The 13,805-nt window shown below is 37.5% G+C and overlaps 1 non-coding gene across 1 annotated transcript; it reads right to left on the bottom strand.

The window, feature by feature from the left end:
• Positions 1-245: 245 nt before the first annotated feature.
• LOC118264853 (uncharacterized) lies at positions 246-1,418 on the bottom strand. The gene has a single exon (XR_007707267.1). It is a non-coding gene; the product is annotated as an uncharacterized LOC118264853 (transcript).
• Between the last annotated feature and the right edge of the window lie 12,387 nt (positions 1,419-13,805).

Genomic DNA, 13,805 nt, shown 5'->3' on the forward strand with positions numbered 1-13,805 from the left:
AATCATAAACAAAATTTTAATTAAAACGTCTCGTTGTATTTGCTATTTTATAATTTGATTTACACGATATTGGTGCTTAATTTTTATAATTAAACGATACAATGTGTGCATATATTATTTTAAGCTTCAAATTTGTATTTATTGATTTACATCAGGCAACGAAGGCCCATATTAATACAATCATACTATACTAAAACCATAAAAAAGAGTATAAATACATAATTCTTATATTAATGATTAATAATTTAAAAACTCACACGAAGCGTCGGCGTCGTGTTACGCTGCGTGGTGTCGCGTAGCCTTCCTCGGAATCTCCGATAGACGACACCCTTCGGCCAAAACTCTTCCTTGAGGAAGGTCTCGAAGTGATGAGTTGGAACTCGCACCATGAACGACTTGAAGTTCGTGTTGTGGCGCGACTCCAACTTCTCCACCCTCAAGGTCCAGTTGGTCTTGGACCGGACATACTCCACGATCTGCTCCACCGTCGTGGTGTGATGTAGACGGGACACGTACAGCTGCGTCGTTGGTACTGCAGGACGCAGCAGGATGTTGGGTCCAGTTTGTGCGGTACCGCACTGATTCCTACAAGGTGGCTTCTTTTTCTCCTTTCTACCTTTATGAAGCCATCCTTGTCGCACGTGTCCTTCTTCGGACTAGTCGGTGGCTGTGGTTTGCCACGAGTTTGTTGACCCCCTTTCGCTTTCATCCGCTTTGTTTGCGTCACAGCGGGCTTGTTGGTGGCTGCAACTGCTGCGTAGGCGCGATTTGGGGTCGATGTTCCTACACGAGCCTCGGCCGCAGGTGTTGACACAGCGGTGGCGGCGGGACGGCATGCATCGTCAGCGACATCGGCGACCGGTGACGCACTCGAATTCGCCGACTCGAAACTGATGACGGACGCATTTTGCGCCCCGCGACGAGTATTCACATTCTTCATGTCAATTGACCCACTTACAGAAGTAGCATTGCGCAACAACGCCACTTCACCACGCAGGTCATTGATGGTAGCCTGGGACGCTTCCATCTTGGACTTCATGTCTTCCAGGCTTGCCTTTAGACAAGTTATGTCTTTCAGCAGCCTGGTGACATCGACGTGATCAAACGTGACGGGAGGCAGCTTATGTAAGTCCCTCGCCACGAATTCAGGCACGTCGTCAGGATCAGTCCTCTTCAGCAGGGAGATGATGTCCTGCAGGCTCTTGTCGCCACCGTCCCTTCGGCGGGATGGCATCTGCTCTAGTTGTCCGAGCGACTGGAAGAGCATCAGCTTAGCACTGCAAACCTCCTCCTCTTTGTAGGCTGATCTGCAGATCTGCACGATGCTGACCTCGTCCATGTAGTCGATGGCATGGATAATATATGCCAAAACTTCGTTGACGATGAGTGGTTTAGAACTCATCGCGACTGAGACGGGCAGCGGCAGTGGCCGCGCAAAACGCGAATAAAATATTCGTACAGTGCAGCGAAAACGCGACCGTTCTCGAGCGCGCATCGCACTGGACTGTGTATCAAATGTATGACTACAATACATTTTAAAATAATATAAAGACTTTACTATATAAATAATAATAAACTTAGATAAAACTAAGTTTAAAATACTGTGCGAAAACACACGTGCGAACTTCCATTTTGTAAGTCGAGTAATATACCTAAAGCCTTCTTAGGCGAATGGTTTATGTTCAGGTATAAGGTTTTAGGTTTTAGTCTGAAAAATACTGTGCAGAAAACCGCGTCAAACAGCTTTAGCCAAACGCCAGATAATCGCGCACAAACATACATATAGGTCAAACTAAGAACCTCCTTTTTTGAAATCAGTAAAAATATGCGTGACTTTTTCGTAGATAATATACTCATACTGTACGGTACCAATGCATTCATTTACCTTTTTTAAAAGGCCAGAAGTACAAAATGTTACTTTCCTAAATAGATTAAGAGAAAGGGAGAAACTGTTATGTTGAAAAAGAAATTCCTTCATTACAATTACGTCGTTTTATCTGCGAGTCTATCTCTAAGTCGTTACAATAAAAATATTTAAAAGAAAGAAAAACGTTAACGCCGAAGACGTGACCTATTAAAAGTCTTTTCTTTATTTCTACTTCTTTTATGTGACACTTTGCTAGTACATCGTTTTCAAATTCTGGGAAACTGAATATTTCACTAAAACTCCTAATTAGTTGACATGACACCCAATCTTAGGGCGCTTTCACATTATCCGATCCGATACCATTAACTGTGTCTACATACGTCATATTTTCGATTAAATCCATTTCCTCGAGAATAAATTGGATGCATACTTCATACATTTTACTTATCGGCCTTCGATAGCGATATTGGATCGGATCATTTGAACACTCTGTAATAGTGTTTCCACACCGTTGCTACGAACTGCTACGCTTGACATTGTGCTACGCTGCTACGGCGCTACGCTGCTACGAGTTGTCTAAACGTACTTTGTTTGTCAAAGTTCGCTTGAACTGTCGTCCTTTCTTGTGTCTGTGAGAGATAATGTAATTACATGATGTTGAAGGTGGTACTGTAAGTAATTATTATTAGGTTATTGTTGATCATGTAGTATTATTTTTATTAGTGTATTAATTTGTCCCTCAAACTCAACGTCTTAAGTAAGAAGTAAATTCTAAGTACAAATTACTAATCTGTAAGTGTAAAATAAATCTTTCAGGTTAACACCTGACTTTGAAAAGTAAATCAATAAAAAAATTACGTTCACGTTTACAGTAAAAAAACATACATAACGATACCTTAATTGGCAAACCAGTGAACTCCATATTTCGTCAATTTTTTTTTTTTGTTTACATCGTATGGAACAAAAGGTATGATAGAGTTTTAAGTGTCTCCTGAAAAATTTGCTCATAAGGAGTTAGCTGGTTTGCCAATTAAGGTATCGATATTACGTTTTTAAAAACACGATGATCAGCTAAAAATGTTTGGATAAAACAAATAGTTTTAAGCACCATAGCTTGCATCTTGATGCCACATCCACTCTTCTTCATTCAACGGCAATAGATTGTGTTGCTCCGCTCAGTCTGTCTGTCTGTGTGGAATAATTAGTAGCTCGAGGAGGTTGAGGTTAGTGGATAAATATGAGGATCAAGACGATTCTAGTAAAGTACACGCGAATTAAATTATGAGTGCATTGCTCCTGAAACAACTGTTTATTTAAAACATTACTAAGTACTTATGTGTAAAATTATATACTTAAGTTTACAATGTTAACAAAATATGTTCCACATTAATTCCTGGCAGAGTTTTATAATAACTTATTACATATTTCACTTAACTAAACACTACATAATGTACTAATGTGTGTCACTTTCTTTGATAAGCTAAAAGTTACAACCTTTACTGATAAATCACAAAGAGAAAGTTGTTTTATCTGATCCAAAACTCAAAGGCAAATAATTCACACAACATATTGTATGAGTTGTTCAGCGATAATACGCCACGTGCTACGCCGTAGGCGGCTACGATATAACTTGCTACGCGCTACGAGCTACGAGCAACTCCTATATGACTTTCACAATTCAATAACTTGCGAAGTAACGCAATTGTTATATTTAAAGTTGACATTCTAACTGGGTAACTGCGCTCTAGTTAAATGTAGTTTGCATTGTCAAATATAACAATATTACTAAGGAATGCTTAAAAATATTTTGTAGATAGAAAATATTCAAATACTTTGAAAAGCTCTTCCATCTATGAAGAGCCCAACGACCCCTATATTTGGCCTGCATTAGGTAAATTCGTCGCGTTTTGTCTTAAGTTTAATTAAAGCGGCTAACCTTATTAACACAATAAAATTTCGAGAGAGACGTCTTTGAACTTCTCCGTCATAGCAAATGGCTTAGTTTGAGCAAAAAACAAAATGGCGACGACGTCGAGTTTTATTATTCGTGAGCTCGCGAGCCGATGTAAAGGGCTGGGCAGGTCTCTGTAGAGTCATCTATTAAATTACTGATAAAATAAATAACGGTAGGTGGAAAGATTTCTTTCTTTTGTTGTTTCTATTAGCACATAACTCTGTGTGATTGTGAGAGTGACATTTCGCTCGGTGGAAATGTGATTTAGTTTTGGTTGTTACAGTTTTATAGGATTTCTAGATTACGTTCGTAGAAAATAGTAGAACTATACAGCGAGTTTATAGCTTTCTGTGGTAGTGGTAATGCTCATGCTTAATTAGTTTTTGGAATTCAAAATGCCATACCTCAAAACATCAGAATTATACATAAAACCTTTCAATTAAATTAATTAAAAAGTTTTGCCACCAACACACCGGACAGATGTGTGGAGTCAGCAGGCGAGCTCTCACATCTGTGCTCCAAGGGAGGTAACTGCAACGTGCGCCGGCAGGGGGCAGCACTTTACAACACATTTGTTGCCTTGTTGAAATCCTGCGGTAATTCAGTTTACGAGGCGGGCCGTACTTTAGACGAGATTTCCGTGTTTTACTGAGTACGTACCCGTGCTGGCGATGTCCTGTGATTTTCCAGGTGTTAATAATTTATGTGATGCTTCACGAACAACTTTACAGGTACATTATTTTAAAATGTGTCAGCAATTTGCATTAATTAACTCACAACTTTGATGATTTTGGTTTTACTGAGCATGAGTGTTATTTTATGTTTATATCAGGTAGGTTTATAGCTTTTGGTTTTATATATCCCTGTTTACGACTAAAGCATCAGCAGTTTAGCATAAGAGCTCTTGGAATCTGGATGGAATCGAAACACAAGTTCTTAAGAGAAGATGTTTACTCAAAGTTACTTCTAACTCAACCAGGACTTGCCTTGAGCAACCATATTGTAACGTGCAACAGAGAAGCCTTAAAAGACGTTCAGAACCCGGAACGACCAGGCACACGACCAAAATGCCATCATACTACAAGTACTTAAACTAACAAGCAGTTCCGCACAATAATAATACCGGAGCCGATGTAACGCTCTTCAAATACCGAGAATTTCCTCACATCAATAACTGTGAAACCCTTCATGCCTTCATATTAAGGTCGAAGTTTACCGTTTAACTTTAACAAACATAACAAAAGTAAGCAACCGACGTAAACTGAATGTTGGAAACAAGTAAAGCGAGCAACAGTTGTTCCTTCTCTCACGCAAAGTATCGAACTTCACTCGAAGGAAATATATGAAAAAGATGCCTTTTATATAAAATATATTATATTATATAAGTTTGCGTAACTTTTTAACGTAGTGAAATCTTTTCCAAGTTACTGAATTGTTATGGGTTTTGATGTATTATGTTGACGACAATAACTGGAAGAATGCTTTTGTGAAACTTATTTTTGGTTTGGGAATCGGTTTTTTAAGCGGATTTGCTCCTGGCTAGTAGATTTGAATACCAAATTAAATATGCTACGGAAAATCTAACATTAAGTACATAATTTTCATTTACTACATTTCTACTATAAAGCAAACAAAATGAAGTCATATTTTACATCCCATAAAGTAGATTACACAAACGAAGACACTATAAACTTAAGATGTGAATCTCTGTCACCAATATTTACACAAGTTACACATGACGACATATGACAATATACATACATACATACATATGTAGCGAGCTTAAATATTATGTTGATTCAGGACCATATCCAACTAAACTATTTATTTTATACTGCTATGTATATCTTACTTCCCTATTCAGGGACTATCCATCTGCTATCAACACAAGATTATGATAATAATCAAGGAAAATATAAAAAAAATAAAGAGACATATAAACACATTACGAACAAATATTGTCACGTCTTCAGATTTATACGAACAAGTACAGATTTGCACGCTTTGATTGAAAAGTAACGAAATTGTGCTCGCAAAGATCACTGACTCACAAACATATTCAATAAAGAAATGTAGCAACGAAATGTGATAAAAAGAATATGTGAGGATATATGTTATTTTAACATTGCAACGTATTTGATGTTCCGAATCTTGATTACTTTGAGCTAAGATGTGGCCAAATTGAAGCTTAATAAGTTTGTTTTTTTAAAAGACAAAATCTTTCCAGATCTTTTTGACTCAACCCGAACACCATTACATACATTGTCACCCATAAGGTCCAGTTTCAGGGTACAAAAATGGCATCATTTTCCAAGCTGAGGCGTTTGGCTCAGAGTTTATCATTCCATTTTGCTGAGGCGCTATTCAGGATAACATGAGGATAACAGGCGGATGGATGAGATTTTGAAGCAACGAGAGTCAAGGAGCTAGTACGGCTTGTGCTTTTTCGTGGATAAAAGAACATGGGTCAATGTAATTTGAAAGCTGTGGGACTTGAAATTGTTGTTGTATTTTTCTGATAGCAGTTGGAACCTTGCTGGTCACCTGGTGATCACTTGGACGTCGACTTCAGGAACAAACTGTATAGCTTATTTTTACGTGTTGACGTATCTATATGAGACAACCCCCTAAAAATAATAAAAAAGGGCCTGCTGACACGTAAAGTTCACTAAACCCATTATTTCTCACAACCCATAGATGATAGATAATTTATATTGGTTTATTCGTAAAAAATATTACGTTTCTCCTCAAGTCAACCTTGTAATCTTAATAAAAACCGTACTGAAGTAACAATTGAGCCACAGTCTGTAAACTAAATGAAGTATTAACAAATAAGTTGCGAGAGCTCAGAAACTGGCTGTAGCAATATCCCTCGTCATTTATCACTGAGAGGCAGATATTATATGTGCGAGTAAACACATACATGTTACTGTACAGTTGTAAGGAAAAGGGGAAAATTAAATGATCCGGAAAATTGTGAACTGTATAAAATTTTTGGTAAGTATGTATCTACATATTTTATATGCTCGTAGATATGTGACTGTATAAATGTGATTAGAATATTTCATTTACAAAATTTATAAGAGGTAAGCCTATTATCATACATCGGGCACCAGTTCAGGTTTTTTACTATGACTGAATATTTTCGTCAGTTTATAATCTCATCTATGCAAATGAAGAACATTTTACTATCTCTATATCTCTATATCAAATATATAAAACGCAGTCAAAATACCCATTTCCCAATATCAAACTCAACCCGCAACACAAACACATATGTACACGTACAAACGTACATACAAACACAGAACATATACAATTCTCAACAACGAGCGAACCGGTTCATTAATTCTTAAGCACTTTCACGTTAACTGATGCCTGTTAATCATAACTATGAATACGGATTAAACATCAACTGAATTATAGAGTAGACCCGAATTCAGTTATCTATTAATCAGTTTGCTCCTTGCCTATGAATAAACGAAGTAAGCTCCATTGATTCATATTGCCTTGGTACATCGATGTTAAGTTGGTGTGATTATTTTTATTTTCTGATAAAAATTATGAAAGATAAATGAATAATTTTTGCTCAACTCTAAATAAATATTAATCTTATTTTTAACCGACTTCTCAAAAAGGAGAAGGTTCTCAATTCGGCTGGTATGTTTTTTTCTATGTATGTGGGGCACCGACTTCTAAACTATCAGTGGGTAGGCACAAGCGGTACGATGAATAATAAAATAGTAGAGTAGAAAGAGAGAGAAAAAGTTTTACCTTTTGGTATCTTTTTTAGTTTTATTTTTGAGAACCGCGGAATATTATACGTTTTAACCCTTAAATTGGCACTGTACTCCACTAATACCATAAACTTTAAAAAAATCTAATGACCCAAATATTTAAAAAAACCTAATTTTTTATATTAAATAAGTAGCAATAATTGTCAATCTTGGTAGAAATTTATTGTAAATTGTGATAAAATCGAAAATAATTTGTCAAATTCAATTTTTTTTCGAAACGGTCTGGTGTCTCTGCGACCCGGGTAAGGTTTTTATTGTTTTCTTTACTTTTTCGTTTGGGAGTTCTGGGTTTTTGGCTTTGAGGCACAAGGGGGCCTAACAAGTAACATAAAATATTCGATATTATTGCTCTAATTTACGTAATAACAATATTATAAGGTAGAATCAAAGTATGTACTCCGTGAATACCGTTGCCAGATCAGTACGAAATAGACTTTGGTATACACGAAGTACATTGCCAAATGCATAGTGTTAATCAATTTGTATTTTATTTCTATATTTTATATATTATAATAACAAAAGTTGAGTTTTTTTTTACGTTTGATGGGTTGACCTTTGGCTGCTATCTCGCCTGTTCGTACGTGATGATGCGGCCTACGGTGGAGTCACGTCTGCCCATAAGCAACCTATTCACGCGGACTTTGAAGACACCCAGGTTATACCCATCAGGAAACACAGATTCCGGCAAAGAATTTCACTTTCTAGCAGTTGGCATAAGGAAGCTTGAAACAAAGCGCTTGGTGCGAGTAGGTGGGATATCTACAGCGCCATCTAGTGTAATACGATAAGCAACAGTCATAAACTAGAAGACAGCTACATTAGACAAGTGACGCCATCTACACACAAATTTAAGAAATAAAAGTGCTTGCCAGTTTAAGGGTTAATAAAATAGTTTAACTAGTAATGTAACAAACATACAGCGCCATCTAGTGTACGATAAGCAACAGTCATAAACTAGAAGACAGCTACATTAGACAAGTGACGCCATCTACACACCGCAGGTTGAACTATCTGCGTCAGCGCCGGTCCGCATCACCACTACAGACAACTACGTGTAGATATTGTGCACACATGTAAACAGTCTGCCTTTATAAGCAGAACAATCTTTGAGTAAATCATCATTCGACTAGCTAGAGGATCAGAGTTCGGTAGCCACGCAGCCAATTCTGAGCCTAAGTAAGACTAGTACCTGTTCGATAGCCTAGCGGTCTTCAGGAACTAGCCAGCTAGGGGAGGTTGAATGGCGATAGCCACGCAGTCCCTTTCATCCCTCCACTTAGGGTTGCTTTAACATTATTACATGAATATTGTAAAAGTGTAACTTTATATAAGACAAGTTGTCAATAAACTATCGTCTAGTACAACGGGGCTTTAATTTCAAACCAGCAACCCTACATTGGCGCCCAACGTTATAAAATAGCCCACAGGATAAAATATATGTTGGTCTATATTAACGCCCAACGTTATAAAATAGCCCACAGGATAAAATATATGTTGGTCTACATTGGCGCCCAACATTATAAAATAGCCCACAGGATAAAATATATGTTGGTTATATTAACGCTCAACGTTATAAAATAATCACAGGATAAAAATATTTTGGCCTAATCTTATATGTGTACGGCCTACCTTGAACATTGGAGTACCTGCATAGTAAAGTACCCACCTCATTGGAAAGTGAACAATAACTCGGAATGGAATCATCCACAGAATAAAAATATTTTGGTCTACCCTCATATTTTACGATCTACCTTCTAAATTGTATGAAGTGCCCGCACACTTACTAAAGTACCCACAATATTGAAAAGTGAAACTTACATCGAAAAATTATTAGAAATGTCAAAACCAGAGCAATTGTCGTCCGAACAAGTTCTACTTCTATCTGATTTGCTTTCAAAAATTACTACAACGATGTCTACGAAAAGTTTTGCACAGTGCCGAGCTAAATTTAACGGCGAAAGGTGTTATAATAAAGTGGAAGAATTTCTAACAAGCATATCGGTATTTAAGAAAATTGAAAAAATATCTGATGATGATGCATTAGACGGTCTGTCTTTAGTGTTAACTGATAAAGCAGCCACGTGGTGGATTGGAATAAAATCCGAAATTAAGAAATGGAGTCAAGCAATCGACGCAATACGGTGTGCTTTTGCGCCGAAAAAACAACCGCACGAAATCTACCTAGAAGTTTTCGCAAAGAAACAAGGTAATGAAAACATAGATGATTTTGTCTGTGAAAAGCGAGCCTTGTTGGCTCAGTTGCCAACGAAGCGGCAAAAAGAGGAAGAACATTTAGACATGGTTTATGGGTTGCTGAAAATATCATACAAGAAGGAGATAGCTCGCAGTGACATCAAAACATTTGCTGATCTACTAGAACGCGGTCGCCATCTTGAAAGCCTTGCAAAAGAAGATGAAGAAACCACAAAAATTACCACGGAGCGTAAGCCTACAAGGAGATGTGCCTACTGCGGGAAGAAGGGCCATACTTTGGAAATATGTCGCAAAAGGTTAGCAGACAGTAAAACAACAAGCACAGATATAAAACCTCAAAACAAGTTAGCTTGTTATGGCTGTGGGGCGCCAGGTGTGGTAAGGAGCAACTGTGTGACGTGTAAAAATCAAGAAACGCCGCCTAAACCTGTTGCATTCTGTACAATGCAAGCAACGCTGGAAAGCAATGTAAAAATACCGACGATACCTATAAGTATAAAAGGTGAAACAGGGTACGCATATATTGATACGGCTGCCCGTACAAGTATCGCTGGCACTCAACTATATAAAAAACTAATTCGGCACGGTACGTCATTCGTCGAGCGCTCCGCTGACATAACTTTAGCAGATGGTACCATTAAAACGACCACTCTGTTAACAGCAACAGTTGATGTAGTAATGGGTGAACGCATATTACCTATTGCTTTCTCGGCAATACCAGGAGCTAAAAATAATCGCACTCTTCTTGGCATCGATTTCCTCGAGTCTTCAGGTATTGTGCTGAATCTGCCACAGAGGGCGTGGTATTTTGTTGATGATCCAGATAAGATCTTTACAATGTTGCAACTCAAGAATGAAGACATACCACTGATTGCAACAAAATCAATAAGTTTCAACATGGAAACAGATGCAACACTGGACGTAATCGAAACCACAAAGCTCGATATCAAAAATGAAGAAGAAACACTGTCAGATTTTATTAAATGGGCAAGAGAATTGAACATGGTTTCTCCTATGATGGAAACACCCTCACCGGTTCGCGACGAAGACGGGTCACCGAAAAACAAAAGACCCCGATGGATGCTTCAAAAACTGGACACGCCACCGCGCCCAGTACGTCCAAGAGAACCAGCTGATGATAGTTCTTGTATTGATCCTCGCATTAACTATTTAAAAATAAATCCAATTAAATTGTATTCTCTTGATATTTATTTACAATCCCACGAAGGTAACTTACTCACAATTAATGAACGAGTAGCTTTCAATGAACTTTTAGCAGAATATAAAGATATATTTCAAAGGAACACAAGTCCAACACCATTTACACAACACATAATAGATACAGGCAATCATCCTGCTATAAGTAGCAAGCCATATAGATTATCGCCTACTAGACAGCAGCAGCTTCGAGAAAAACTTGATGACATGATCAAAAACGACATTATTGAGGAATGCGATTCCCCATGGTCAGCACCAGTCATTTTGGTTCCTAAAGGCGAGAACGATGTCAGGGTCTGTATCGATTATCGAAAATTAAATGAAATAACTAAGCCCGATAGATATCCTTTACCACGCATCGATGACTTATTACATCAAGCAAAGGCTATGGCTTATATGTCAACAATTGATCTACAATCAGGCTACCATCAAATTTTGGTACGGCCAGAAGATCAAGATAAGACAACTTTCATTTCCCCGTTCGGAACTTTTCGTTTTAAACGGATGCCGTTCGGATTACGCAATGCGCCTGCTACTTTTCAAAGACTTATGGACAGATTCATACGAGGTCTAAAAACTGAATTTGCACTATGTTATCTTGATGACCTAATTATTCGTTCTGTCTCTTTCTCTCAACATATACAAGATTTAAGAGAAGTGTTTGATAAGCTGAGAGAATATAAACTACATGCAAACCGAAAAAAATGCAAATTTTGTTGCTCTAAAGTAAAATACTTGGGACATTTAATTGTACCTGAAGGAATAAAAGCGGATCCAGAGAAAGTTTCTGCTATTTCTAAACTGCAGGAGCCTAAAAATCTAAAACAATTGATTGCATTCCTTCAAACAGCATCTTGGTATAGGAGATTTATATATAATTTTGCTGAAATAGCAAGACCATTGACTAACTTAACGAAAAAGAAAGTTGTTTGGCAATGGAATACACAAGAAAAGGAAGCCTTTAATCAATTAAAGATTGCACTAACGACCGCCCCAGTGCTAAAACAAGCTAATTCGGATGTGCCATTTACTATAAAAACAGATGCCAGTCAGTATGCTATAGGAGCAGCTTTGGTGCAGGGGGAGGGTAAAGATGAACACCCTGTAGAATATGCAAGTCGATTGCTTACTCCTGCTGAATGTAACTACACAGTGACAGAAAAAGAAGCGTTAGCTATAGTATGGGCTGTATCACGCTTTCGAGGCTATATAGAGGGCACACGTTTTATTACAATAACGGATCATCAGCCCCTCAAATGGTTGATGAACCTGAAAACTCCTACTGGTCGGCTAGCTAGGTGGGCTCTTCAGCTACAACCGTACGAATTTGTCATTCAATACACTCCAGGTCGCACAAATGTTGTTGCTGACACATTGTCACGACCACCATGTTCAAACCATGATGATAATAAATGTACAATCTGTCGTTTCGAGGTGGAAATTCCAAAACTAACTGAAAAGCACTTACGTGAAGAACAATTAAAAGACGAATATTTAAAAACCATTATTGAAACATTAGAAGAAGGAAATGAATCGAAAAACTATGTAGAATGGACTAAGAAAGGTTTCTTACTACACAAAGGCGTTTTATATCGTTATACACCAGAACAAGATGACGAGAACGCAAAATTATTGGTTCCACGACATGAAATACCAAATATACTTAAAGTGTTTCACGATGACCCAACTGCTGGACATACGGGTGTTGAACGAACACTACAACGTATAACAAATAAATTCTACTGGAAGGGACTCCGAAAAGATATTATAAAGCACATCAAAACATGCGTTGAATGTCAAAAATACAAACCCACAAATCAAAAACCAGCTGGACTATATCAATCTTCTGGGTGAAAAATGACTTTTTTTTGTCTTTAGTGAAATTCGTATTTGAAAAAAGAAATATTGTTCTGGATTATTTTATTTTGTATTCAATAGGCAGTTATTGGGTTGTGGCAAAAATATAATTTGCCTAGGACTATATATAAGGGTAGAAAAAAATACATAAACCTCAATTTTTCTCATATCGCTCTACTTTTTTTACTGACAAAAATGCTTATACACTTGTAAAAATAAGTAAGTTAAGTATGTAACTAATTTTATTTAATAGACTATTAGTTTTATTATTAACATAGAGCATATTTTAATACATAACCGACGTTTATAATTACTGAGAGGCACAAACATACTTGTCTCGAAAAATGCTCTCATATCGGTGGCCAAAAGTAATTTAAACCTAACTTTACATTGGCGGGTCCGACAGCGTCCCCACCCCAATATTATTTCCCTCGTTAGTGTGCGCTAGCGCGCAGTGAAGACGGACGCGTGTCAAGTCGCTGCATTTTCCCGCCAATAACGTAAGTATGCCATTTCAGTTGCTCCCGGACAATTATTTTATGTTATCGGTGGTTCCATTTTTTCAGTGTAATGAGTAGTTTTATTATTATTGTTTGGTTCTAACAGCATCAGCAAGTGAATTAACTACATTGGCTGTTACTCAATTTATCCTAAATATAATACATTTTCTTTAATCTTCTAAAACGTGTGTTTTATCTCACGTCGGTGTTCTTCATATCGGTGTAATCGGTGGCATTTTTTACCACCGCTACATCTGATAATTTACACCGAAATGATAAGAAAATTCAATCGGTGTCCTAGGTTATCATATCGGTGTTATGGACGTAGTTTCTTTCACATCGGTGTATGCTTTATCATATCGGTGGATTGTTTTATCATGTCGGTGGATTGCTTTATC

Source organism: Spodoptera frugiperda, chromosome 26 (assembly GCF_023101765.2).
Source record: "Spodoptera frugiperda isolate SF20-4 chromosome 26, AGI-APGP_CSIRO_Sfru_2.0, whole genome shotgun sequence".
In the NCBI taxonomy this organism is placed as follows: Eukaryota; Metazoa; Arthropoda; class Insecta; order Lepidoptera; family Noctuidae; genus Spodoptera; species Spodoptera frugiperda.